The following is a 13399-nucleotide window of genomic DNA, read 5'->3' on the forward strand; positions in this document are numbered from 1 at the left end:
TTAAAACACAAGAAATCTTTTCTTCTCATCTTTAAAGAAAATCTAGTCACTCGATAGGATTTAGTCATCCAAGTGGGCCGTGGTTTCAAATCGAATCTCGGCAACGAATTCAGTTATCCAGAATCGATTCGGGTTCGTTAACGAATTCGTAATGAACTTCGATCGTCCTAGAACGACCGCTCGAAATTTCATGAGCTTCCTTTCTACGGAAATAGTTGAAAGAATTTTTTGAATCAAGTGCTAGAGAGAAAGAGAGACAAATAGAGAAAGAAAAAGAGAGTTCTAATTTTTACATATGTACGTTTCTTTAATTTCATCAATTAAAAGCGATAGTCAAGAGTAAAATTCACAAGTTCTTTGTGACAATGAATCGATTTTGCGAGTGCTCGAGTAATCGAATTGAAACGAGTACTAATAAAATATGGATGCTACTTCATCGGCAACCTCCTATTTTTAGTGCATGCGCGAGAACGGTGGCATCGACCGAGGTAGAAGTCAAATAAACTCATATCGAATATGTACGAGGAGGAGTCAAAAAGTTAGTCGTATTCGTGTAAAAAAAAAAAAAAGAAAAAATAACGTGTAAAACATTTATGATGGTTCCTCTTTTTTTTTAATTATTTGAAAGTACAATAAAAGATCTACTTTTTCTCGCATAATCGTCAAGTTTATTTAAACATTTATTGTAGCGTGGCACGAATTTTTTCATGTCCTTTGTCGAAATATTTCCTTTCAACATGCGATAACCATTCTCGCGTCCAATCTTCATTGGGCTGATACCGCCATTTCGCAAGGCCCTCTTTACTTTCGTGGGACTTAACACGTGGAAATCACACAGCGCAAGGTCAGGACTGTAAGTAAGGAGGGTCACGAAGGACCTCCTGAAAAAATTCAAGTGGGAGGTTTGAGAACACCCTTCTTACAGTCCTAACTTTGCGCTCTGTAATTTCCAGGTGTTTGGTCCCATGAAAGAAAGAAGGGCCTTGCGAACCGGTGATATCAGTTCAATGAAGATTGGACGCGGGAATAGTTATCGCATGTTGAAAGGGAGTTTCTCAACAAAGGACATGGAAAAATTCGTGCCACTCTACAATAAATGTTTAAATAAACTTAGTGATTATGTAGAAAAATAAATTATACCATCGAATAAATAAAAAAAATGCTCATAAATGTTCCATACGTTATTGTTTTTTATACGAGTGCAACCAACTTTTTAACTCCCTCTCGTACGTTGAACTATAATTGAAATATCACGCAAACTCTTCACGGCGAAGTTACAACGGTGTAAATATCCATTTATATTTTAGAGAGTATTTCAATACGGTAAGTACGAAAAAAGTATAATTTCAAAAATAATTGGATAGGAAGTGATACGAAAAAATGAAGATATGTAGAAATAAAAAAGGATTTACACTAATTGAAGATAACATTAAACTATAAGCTTTAGGGATGGTAAAAAAAAAAGTGACACAAAAAATTAAAAATAGCAACAGCTATAAGCTTGCACTTTTCATACATACACACTTCTAAGAATAAACGATTACTTCGATAAATCTATTCTATCATCGGAATACTAGGTATTTCAACGTCGATCCAAATTCTTCCGACTATTTTTATCGAAGTTCGATTTGTTTATTTTTCCTAAGAAACGAAATTATGAAAAGAATAATAAAAGTAAGGAAGGAATAGAAAGGGCGAATTTCGCAAGTAAAGTCGTCCGTGCAAGAAGTAGGTAAAGGCGCGCACTCGATTGGCGTCGAGCAGCGTCGCGCCCCTCCCGGGACGCCCACCGTGGCAAAGAACGAACACTGATACTAAACCGTGAGCCAAGCTGCTCGGAACGACAGTTGAACGAGAGTGTGTTCAGAGACCGGATCACGGCGATGCCGTGAGCGCAGCACAACGTGTGCTACTCTCCACACGATAGCTGGTGTCGTTGATTTCGATTCCCTCTTTCACTCTCGCTCTCCCTCTCTCCTTCCCTCCCTCCTCTCGCGAGCGTTCTCCGCAGCGTCGTTCGCGGATTCGCGATCGATCATCCTCGGCGATTCCAAGCTGTGAGAGGGAGAGGAGGAGTAGAGAGGAAGGAAGAGCGCGCGTATAGGAAAACGCGCGCATACGCGACGCCGCGCCGCCGGCTCGTCGAGACTCGAAGGATCCAGTCTCGATCGGTCCACGGATCCAACCGCGCCGTTCCGTTGCTCTACGTCTTTTATCCATCGTCCTACGTGCTATCACCTTGTGTGTTTTCAAAGGGACTTGTCAAAGTGAATGCATTTTATTTGCGTTTATCCGGCCACGATTTTAATCGTTCGATCGTCGTCATTTCGTAATCGTCGTCGTCATTAACACGACTTTAGAAAAGGAATGGATATTAAAAAAGTGAAGGGTGCATCATCGTCGTTGTCGTTGTCGTTGTCGCCGTCGTCATCGTTGTCCTTTGAAAATTATCGTCGCCGTGGTCGACCTTCGAAAGGGTAGAACGATTTCGAGTAGTACTTTGTTCTCGAGGACCATCGGTGATCGCGAGAACGAGGCCCGGACGCGTATCGCGTGTCCTTCAATGGAGAGAAAGGGTGAGAGCGGGAGTGAGTGATCGAAAAGAAGAAGGAGAGATTGAACGAATGGATGGATGGATAGATGGATAGTTGGTGATAGAAACTCAGAGTGTTCGAAGGAGAAAGAAGTAGAAAGAGAGAGAAACAGAAGCTGAAGGAGAGTCGTGCGTACTTAGAGAGGTGTGTAGAGTCATCGTGTACAGGTGCTGTGTGTGCCTCGAATCAGTGCTCTTTGGTAACATCATGATCACGCGGCGCGAGTGCGATCGAGTACTCTCGAGTGCTACCGAGTGCGTTTCGAGTGCGAGATACTTCGGGATTATTGTAGAACCACGTGAACGGGCACGCGTACGATCGCCATTGACGTTGCTAGCAACAACAAGAACAACAAGAATGACGATGACGACGACAACAATAGGAACGACCACATGCTTTCAGGAGTAGGACAAACCGACATAATCAACGAACTCGTAGTGGTCAGACTTGAACTCCTATATAAATACGCACATACGTGCATATATATATATATACGTATATGTATATGTATATGTATAGGTATATGTATACGTATACATATATGCATGTATATAGACAGCTGGCGAGGAAAAACGAAACGTATTGAAGCGTTGGCAGGACGATAGTCTGCCAACTTTACCGCGAACGGTGAACCCTCCGATTGTAGTATCGACTACAACGCGTTGTGCTCTGCCAGGGGCAAATTAATCCGGCGTTACGTACACGTGGACATCAACCATCGAGGAGCAGCACCTACGTACGTACGCGTGAGTTCAGATCGCATTCAAACTACACCGGTAATTACTGTGCGGTCTGCAGGATCGGTCGTTTCCGGTCGATCGACGAGACCAACCTAGCTACCCTAACGACGAATTCATCGTTCTTCAGGATTACGAACAGTGTATCGCGATACTCTTGTATTTTCTTTTTTCTCGTTACTTTTCCCTTTGTTTTCTTTCTGCTATTTTTTCTCTTTTTTTACGACATCCTTTAAAGAAGTTCTTAAATATTCGCGAATAACAGTGAAAAGTGGAAGGACGAAAATCGTATTCGTTTAATCTCGCTAGAGGATCTTCGAGTTTCTTCTTTTCGAGTTTGGATCTCGCGAATTCTCTTGAAAGGTGAGTTCTCTTGATTTTTACACGCACATACGCGAATGTGTATTCTTCTCTGCGCGTTGGCTCTTCCTCTTTTTATTCGTGTTTTTCTTCCTATCTTCGAAGAGGAGAAAGAGGAAAAAGGAATGCATTGCTACCAGCAGCGCCTGTCGCCGACAAATCCTCGAAATCGAATTTCCCGACGACGAGGGTCCGTTCGAAAGAGCGGAGAAACTGGATCTACGAATGCTGAAGCGTATACTGTGTGTGCGCGTGTGTGTTTGTGTGCGTATATGCGCGCGAGAGAAAGAGAATGCGAATAAAAGTGCGAAGGCGAAAGATAGAAATGCCTTTCTATAAAATAGCCTTTATGGGACGGAAGAAGAGAAACGTAAGAACGTAACGATATTCTGTGCTCCCACTTTGAAATTTACTCTCGCGCGATTTAGCAAATCGAGAACGTATGACGAATCGTGACGGGAAGTCCTCGGATTTTCATAAAGATCGTCCTTCAAGCTCGGAATATTTTTCTGAAGGATCAATTTACGCGTTCACGATTAAAAAAGAAAAATATGTATGTCCTTTAAAATCGAATATTAATGCTCAGTATTCGAAATTCCATCAAATTCCAAAATATATTTCTTCGAACGAAAGATGAATGAATGATTCATGCATATATCATCACGCCATTAGAATTATTACAATTAGTTTGAAACCAACAACGTTCACTCTCAAAGACCTCGTTAGAGCGAGATAGGTGAACATATCCATAGAGTAAAGATGCTTTTAAGCCTGTCGAAACCCTTTTCCCTTATCAGTAGAAGTTGGTGCATACATGTCCGTTATATACACGTCGTCCGTCATCCTCGCGAAAACTGAAAAGCGAAAAGGTTATCGCTACATACCGTCGCGAATACGCTCCATAGAGTTTTGGACCGTCCGTCGAAACGCGTAATATCGACGTCGTGGCAAGCTGCGCGAGTGTCGATAAGCAAAAGGGTCGTAAAGGGAAGAACGAGGAGGAAACATTGCGTCAAGATTTTCCTCTTTTATCTTTTTACTTTTCTATCTTCTCTCTCTCTCTCTCTCTCTCTTTCTCTCCCTTTTTTCTCTCCCTCTCTTTCTTTTACAACAAAATTGTCTACAGTTTCGTTCAAGTTATCTCCGAACTAAAGACCGACTAACAATAAGCTCGAAAACGGAGCCAGAGAGAAAACGTATAGAACGTTATGTGTAATGGTTCTTGCGTTTAAATCGTGTCGAGACAGAGAGATAGAAGGAGACAGAAGAGAGGGTGCTATTGCACCTCGTTTCAGGCCGTACAAACTACGGAGACAAAATTGCACCATTTTCCGGAATGGATGGTACCTACCAAAGGAAGCAATACACCGGTCCTATGAAATTATAAGGAATATATCACGAGTTGCAGTCAACGGAGAAAGGACCAAGAGATCTTACCTCGTTCACGGTTTCCTTAGTGTTTCTTAGAGTGAGGTCTTGGGTTGATGCATACCAACTCGTAGGAAGATCGAGCAAATTATCGTGCAACGGGTATACCTATACGTGACATTTTCTCGCAGTCGGAACTTTTCGACCTTCGACCCTTTGGATATTCATCGAGTATCTTTTCAAAGAAGTGTAATAACGAGCGTCAGTTGTATTGTATGCATGTACGATGCCTTTCTCTTTTCTCGAGTAATATCTTCAAGAATTACTATGAGAGAAAGAATTACCACGTCACCTAGCGGAACATTAGGAAATTCCGTTTAAGTATAAGACCTGCCTAACACGAGTTAACCCCTTGCACTCTTTTATATTTTTTTATATTTTTATTCCTAAAAGATATTTTATTTGTTTCAACAAAAATTTCTCTTATTTCTCAGAATTCATTCCAACGAAAATATGACATTTTGTGATAAACGATTCTTATAGAACTGTTATAATCGCCGACAAAAAATATGTAACGTAGTCACGTATCTGTGAAAGCAATCGATGTCGTGGCAAGTATGACATATGTAAGAGTTCATAAACTATTGACTCCTCATTATAAATTATGATCTACGTTAAATACTTTCTTTCATTATCTATTTACATTTTAATTGATTAAAAGGTGCCTACAGGAGATTAATTATTACAATGATTATTTAAAAGGTACTTGCGAGAGTAGATAAATTAAAGAATTATGTAGGACTTTGAGATCCTATCATATTTACTAACGTCTCTCCTAATCATTTAATCATTACATCTGAAAGGTTTCACTTTGGCTCTTCTCACGAGTACGGTGCTACGATAACGAAGAATTTTAGCTAGAAAAGGCTATTAATTTAGTAAGAAGGCGCCAGTTTCGATCCTACCAGGATCGAAGGAAGAAGACTCGTGCCTCCTGGTGTTAAGCCGCACCTCTAAACGCGCCCAGAGCACCTCTTCTTTTCTTTCCTAGTCTTTTCTTTTTCCTCATGACTACCGATGCGAGTTGAAAACTGGTTTTGGAATTCCCTCTTCCTCCGTGTAACGTGTTATCTCGTGGTCCTCATCCTCGGTGACGGTCGAGAGAGAAAGAGAGACAGAAAGTGAAAAAGAGATAAAGAGCGAGAAAGAGAGAGAGAGTAAGAGAGCTCGATCGAATCCTCTCCTTCTCTTACCAGCCGCGTTTCGGATCCTCCTTTTATTTTCGAGCTTCTATCTCGGCGAAAAATCTATGTCAACCGACATGTTGACACGTGTTCGAAGGTATACCGCGAGAGGAGTAGAGGAACGTGACTGGCAGAAGAGAAAGAGAGAGAAAGGAAGAGGATTCGAGGTAGAACGCCCTGGAAGTCGGGTTACTGGTATGCAGTGTCGGATTTCGCTGTGTCCGAAGAAAGAAAGGCGGAACGAGAGAGGAGCGCCGCGAAAAGGAGAAAAGAGAAAGAGAGAGAGAGAGAAGAGAGAAAGAGACATGAAGCAAAAGAAAGAGAGAAAGAAAGAGAAAGAAATCTCAAGGTGTGCACGCACACGCTTGTAACACGTATGCTCGAGTTACACCCGTCTCATGAATCAAAACTATTCGAGAAGGGAGTCTAAAGAACGAAGGCTCGAGGACTTACGTAGGTATAGCTATTTTGCTCGACTCGCTCTATATGGAAGCAGGAGGTCATGTCGCGCAGTAGCTATCACGATCACGAGATATGAATTTAATTTTATTGTGACGCGAACCGTCCATCGATGTTATCTTCGAATCAGACTTTGACCACCCCGTGGTGACCTCCTCTCTCTTCATTCATCTAACACTTTTCCTATTATGACCTATTTTCACTTTTGTCTCTACTTTCTTCCTTCTCTTGTATTATTATATATATATATATATATATATATATATATATATATATATATAAATAGATAGATAGATAGATAAATAGATAGATAGATAAAACCTGTCTGTTGGTAATATTAGCAATTAGACGTATGGTTAATTCATAAAAATCAGCAATGCGTTAGCATCTACTTTGAATATTATTCCACTTGAGAAATTAAAAACAAAGAATTTGATATTCAAATGACCGATATTCTTTTTGAAAATGAAGAATGTATCGAGAGAAAGTGCGACTAGACTTTAAAGATTTATCCGACTATTCTAAAGGAATCAAAAGAAAATAATAAAAAGGAATAGAAAGTAAGAAACGAATAGGATCGAGGAAGAATCTGAAGGTAGAAGCGATTAACGGACACAGATCTCTTCGAATAACTCGATAATTTCTAAGTCACGAATCCTTCTCTTGCACTTTGCACGAAATAATCGTGCTCTGTTCTCTACCTTAATGCCAACTATTTCTCTTCTTTTTTCTTTATTCTTACATCCTACCAATTTTCTCTTATTTTCTATACACTGGGAAAACGACGTAATTAAATTTTATTCTATCGTATTGTATGTGTATATACATATATGTATATATACAGACATATATATTAAACTCTGTTCAATATCAAATAATTCGATACAATTTTCCACAGTGCCTTTGTGTTTTTAAAGAGCTTAACTAAACATATTTCAATAAAAATAAATCGAGAGGAAAACAGTAATCGATAATTGCTTCGTGTTAAAGTTATGAATACCGCATGATCGTCGCTCTGAATTATGGTCGTGGCTATGTGATTGTCGTTTTTATTCATTATTAAATACAAATAAAACAGGAACTGAGTAAAGTTTTGATACAAAATGTAAAAGGTGTAATTTATCGATCACGAGTATTGGTTCAGAACATAAAAGTGAGCTACTGTTACGCTATTGAAACACTTGACTTAAAAAAACAAAGTATGCAGTAGGTAAATAAACGTTTACAAAGCTCGAGAGTCAAGTATAAGCGTAACGAAGAAGCGAATAACAAGAGGAACGGTACATCGATAAGCGAAGAAAGACAAGCCATTATCCATGCTTATGGGGTTCGAGAATCAACCGACTCGATTCAAGAGACGGTAATACGGAAGCGAAACGTGCTGTCTTCGTGCGGCTTGTGTGTCGGGTCAACCATAATAAAAGTAATTCTTCCGTCGAAGTAAGTCGACGTGGTCCGAAGCAATGTTTTCGCTTCGTACTCTTCTATTCTATTGGTATGGCATCTCTTAGTTCGTACAGGTACATATATATCCCTCTAACTATGTAGACATAGATGCTAGTAAATTAATATTCGCGAGTAGGCGGTTAAACGTGCACGGTGAAAAGTAGGTTCCACCTTCGAGCGCTTTCCTCCACGTTTTCTGACTCATCCGATGGATGTATCATCTCGAATAAGAGAAAGACCAGGAGAGAGAGAGAGAGAAATAGAGTGAGAATGCGACTAAAGCTAGTCGAGCGGCTCTTCTCGCGTGGTTTTCCCTCGCCATCGAATTTTTCCTTTTGTAAAGAGTTCATACGCGCGCACGACGACACATCGTACGCTCCGTCTCTACAATCCGTACCGAGTACGAGTCGTTAACTCGGAGAGGCACGATTACTTCGCGAGAAAGACAATAGCAACGCCTACATACATATTAACACCGTGTACGTGTCATTCCACACCTACACGTATAGTTAACAGACGTTTATGACGCTCCGTGTATGCGTACGCTTGACACAATTTCGTTTTTCCGAAACGTCGATCCCGCTTTTCTATTTCTCTGAAAAGAATGCAAAACACTTGTGAATCATTCACACCCTCTGTCCCGTAACACCGAAGTCCTAAAAGATTTGTACGAATAATTCTCTCGTTGATGAGAAATTCTCTCGTTATTTCCTCTGAAAATAAACGATTTTTAAAGATTATTCTTGTTTGCACAATGAAAAATTTAACGAAATATCGTTGTAACTTGTAGCATGAAAATCTATGAATTTTTGTTAGTTTGTTGATGGAAACAAAAAAGAAAGCGGTGGAATATGGAAGCGTATGAAAAAAGAAAAAAAGTATTGGAAAAATTTACAAAGAAATCGATAGATATATTTCTCGTAATGCGAGAAAACGAAAGACGAGACGAAGACGACGTCGACGTCAACGATGACGATCGGAAACACGAACGACGCGTTCTCGGCCGTGGTCGTTAACCGTGTGCGGCTTATGCAACGAGCACGTAGCTTCTATTATCTTTCGCGCATACAGTGCCATACGGACTGCCGGATGTATAACGAACGTATGTATATACCATGAGTCGAGTTTATTGAATCGACGGGAGACGAACTCGAACGCGAAAAAAAAAAGAGAAAAAATTAACAAGAGAGAAATACAGAAAGAGAGAGGATGAGAATGTTACAACGCGAAGTAATTAGATACGTCAAAAGCTTTCATTATAATAATTTTGCAAGCGTAACAGTCGTGCCTTCTGAAGCGCGTTATCGAAAGGGCATTGTCGTTAAGACATATCAGTGAACCGTTTCTACGTATCTACGGAACAATAACTCGTTGGCATTATTGGCTTTCAACATCACCACCCTCGTATCGCATTGCCAGACTTCGTTCGATTCGTTCGAGTGCTTTTTTACAACGAATATCGATTTTATTCGAATCCGTACACAGACAAACAGTATGATGTATGTGTCGATGTGGAACGAGCTAGTTGGATGCTTCTCTAAACTCTCTCTTTCTTTCTCTTTCTTTCTTTCTTTCTTTCTTTCTTTCTTTGTCTCTCTCTTTCCCTTATATATTTTGATGAAATTCTTTGAAATTATTTATCCACTCGTTCATTCTTCGAAACCTTAAAGTATTTGGTAACTTTCATAAATTGCAACTCGATTTACAATTGTAAATAATATACGTAGTCTCGTTTCACGATCTACACTACGTCGATGTAATTTAAGCCTGTTGCCTACTGAAACTTAACGAAATTAATGCGACCTCAATGGTACAAAATTTCCATCCCCTTTACGCTGGGGAACCTGCTAAAGGTGAAATGTGGTGAGTTCTATATCTGAAAATTCATCTGGCCGAAAGCAACGAAGCCAAGCAGGGCAGCGTGGAATTTGCATTACCGATCCGCAAACTGCGTCAAACGAAACACGGGAAAGTGTTTTTCCGACGTATGTACAATGAACGTACCTGAATATGTATATATCTGTATGTACGTAAATACATATATATATATATTTATATATGTATGTATATACATATATACGCGTGTATAGTATTTTGTACGCACCTGTGCGAATAGATACGCGTTTATTTCACGTTTGCACGGCTACATCTCTGAGTAGTGCGGTTGGAAAATGCGATGCGGCCAGACGAGAGTGGATGAGGACCAATCATTCAATTAACTCTGTCCTATACGATCCTCTTGATGCGATTTTATCTAATAAAGCTGATGCCACGTATGCCCTTAATATAGCCGTGACAAATGCTACATTCGACTCCGTTTCGTCCAATATCGACGTAGTATGAGACAGTACAGTATGGGCCAACGATATCATTTATATCTTATCACGTTCGAATATCTCAATACAAAAGAAACTGATATAAAAGTATTTACATAAAAAAAATTGCCTAGTTACATTTGTATAAATTCATCTATGTATTGTTATAATATTTTTCATATACTTATTTCATTATTTATATTTTTACAAGGCTTAATACCGTATAGATACTTATGGTATTCCAAAGAAAGTCCTTCCCACGAAGGGCAAAGGGCAATGGGCTCTTTTTATTTCTTTTCTTTTTCTTTCTCTTGGTGAAAGTTCCTTCTTCTTTTTCTTCTTTATCGTGCTCGGCAACGTTCTAACATCGGTTCAAGCCGAGTATATGAACATAGGTATCTCGAAGCCCTCAAATTCGTTTCGTAATCGCTTTTGATCGAGCAACTTCTGATGGATGACTCGCGTCAAGTAGACGCATCGATGCTCTTCGTTGGAGATATATTTCTTATTATTGATCGAACAACGCCGACGCAGACTTCTTTAATAGACGCAATGATCGATCGTATCCCGAGATCGTATACGTACCGTTAATGCGTTGAGTTTTTCGCTAGTTTATAGCGTAGATATAGGATCACGATGCGAACGATTCGTTTCTTCGTTAAATCGATTCCATTCGGCTTTTCTCGCTAGATTTCATTTAGTTTCTTCGTTCGTGTTCGCGAGTAAAGTCGAATAAGTGAAATAAAAGAAAATAAAAACCAGTAGAAACGGATAATACATAATTAATAATACCAAAAAAGGATATGTGAAGAATTTCCTTTTTAAAAATGGAAATATAAAAGTAGAAAAAGTAACTTGAAATATCACATTGTGCAAACGTGTCGAGATGAAAAGGTTTCTTCGTTAGAAACGTTTTCGAGTAAGCGTGAGTAGATATTAGGTTCGTTTAATTAGATAGGAGGGAACGTACCTTGCTGCGATCTCGATGTAAAACGTAATACGAGAGAAGAAGGGAGAAAGAGAAAGAGAGAGAGAGAGAGAGAGGGAGAGGGAGAGGGAGAGAGAGAAAGAGAGAGGGAAAGAGAGATCGCGATTAACCAGCTTCGTATTATTCGACGAGTCGCCAATTCGAATTCTCCATAGGGCGTGTCAGCGTTTTGAATGAAGGATAATAAAATCGGAAGGCTCGCTCATAACCCATACACATTGGTGATCGATGCCTGGCTGATCCCAGAAAGAACCACATTTCTCTCTCGTTGCTCCTATGAGTTCAATTGCATACTGTATTTTACTCTCATTTTGAACACTTGTTTCTACAATAATTAATCTTTGGGACGTTTGATTCTAGGATTATTCGAACCTCTAGTTTTTTTTTCTGGTCCGACATGAGTTACTTCCAACCTATTGTTACTTAACTTTGTTTCCCAAAAAATATTCGGTTTATTGATAACAACTTCGTGTTACTTCTCTTTCGATTTTTCTTTGTTCTTTTTGCAATGTATATTCCTTTCGTTATATTGTTCGCTAATTTAATATAAATACTGTAATTTCATACGTAAATGATGCTATCACACAATTCTTTTAAGTGTGCTTTTTTTTTACTGCAACGTTGGTTAATATTTAATAATCTTACGATAGCGAGGCCTCGTACGAGAGTGTATAAATCTATCGACGAATTTTTCTCAGTTTCAATATAGTGAAAAATATTCCTTTATTCTAATCATGTTTCAATTTCGAAAAAGCTTTCTGAAAAAAATTCAACGCGAGAGTAAAATAGTATATTGAAAACGTTTTAACTAAACTCTATCATCTATCAATCTATTTATTTTTCGTTTTCCGAAGGAAAGTAAGTGCGATATCGAACGAATCGCTCGCGGAAACTCGACCCGTATTCTTAGGTCGCACACACTAATCCCTTCGGAATCGGTCGCATCTAGCAAGTTACGACGAGCAGAGTTTCTCGCTCGCACAATAACGTTCTCCTCACTATTAACCTACTTTCCTCTATCGTGAACGCTTTAAAGCGTTCGTCTTAAAGAGTATATACTTAGCCGTACTTAAGTATAAAAGAATCTCCTTCTCTTCAAGATGTTTTTTTTAGTAAGCGGCTTAAGGTGACTTAAGGAAATCTTTTTGCTGCGTTACGAAAAACTCGCGAGAAAGGATGAAAAGAAGGACCATGGTAGTTACGTCGAGTTTTCGCGCCTTTTCAAAAGATTCTATCCTATGTTATACCAGGATGCAAGAGAAGGTAAGAGAGAGAGAGAGAGAGAGAGAGAGAGAGAGTGAGAGAGAGAAAGAGAGAGAGAACGATGACAAACGAGAACGATTCGAAAAGAAAATGTAACTAATGCTAGGAATGAAAGCTAATCCTCTGTAAAGAAGAGTAGCTATAACGATTCTATTGTTTTAACTTCTTAATTCCAGATATTTCTGATATTTTCTTTCCTTCTTTTTTTTTTTTTTAAACAAGATATACTACAAGACGATACGATAATTACAAGTATATATTTCTATTTAAAAAGATCGAGCGAAGACTCATGTTCGTTAAGAGTTTTTGACATCCCTTCAAAATCAGCATGTATAATGCTATTACGGTAGCGTCTGCTAACTCATATATACAAATTTACAAGAGGGACGCAACGATAAGAGCAAAAAGGGACGTTTTAAGTCGTCTTGCAAATACAGCGAGCTCTCCAAAGGATACTAAATCCTATCGTTTCGATTCGCGCATACGTTTCTTCGTCTGTCCAGTGCGACCGGGCAGCCGTTCGAGTCACGTATTTTATGAGTTTCGCGAAAATATAGGTGGTGCTGGCTGGTGTCCGTAATAAGTGCTCTCTCTCTCTCTCTCTCTCTCTCTCTCTCTCTCTCTC

At 39.3% G+C, this 13399-nt stretch overlaps 1 protein-coding gene across 1 annotated transcript in view; it reads left to right on the forward strand.

Moving 5' to 3' along the window:
- The first annotated feature begins 1875 nt into the window (after nucleotides 1-1875).
- The window catches only part of LOC127064707 (latrophilin Cirl-like), a 250170-nt gene continuing 238646 nt past the window's right edge, over nucleotides 1876-13399 (forward strand). The window contains exons 1-2 of the mRNA XM_050996161.1: nucleotides 1876-3034; nucleotides 3150-3694. The gene's annotated coding sequence lies outside the window, so the exon portion shown is untranslated. The remainder of the gene's footprint in view (nucleotides 3035-3149; nucleotides 3695-13399) is intronic.

This window comes from Vespula vulgaris, chromosome 6 (genome assembly GCF_905475345.1).
Source record: "Vespula vulgaris chromosome 6, iyVesVulg1.1, whole genome shotgun sequence".
Classification (NCBI taxonomy): domain Eukaryota; kingdom Metazoa; phylum Arthropoda; class Insecta; order Hymenoptera; family Vespidae; genus Vespula; species Vespula vulgaris.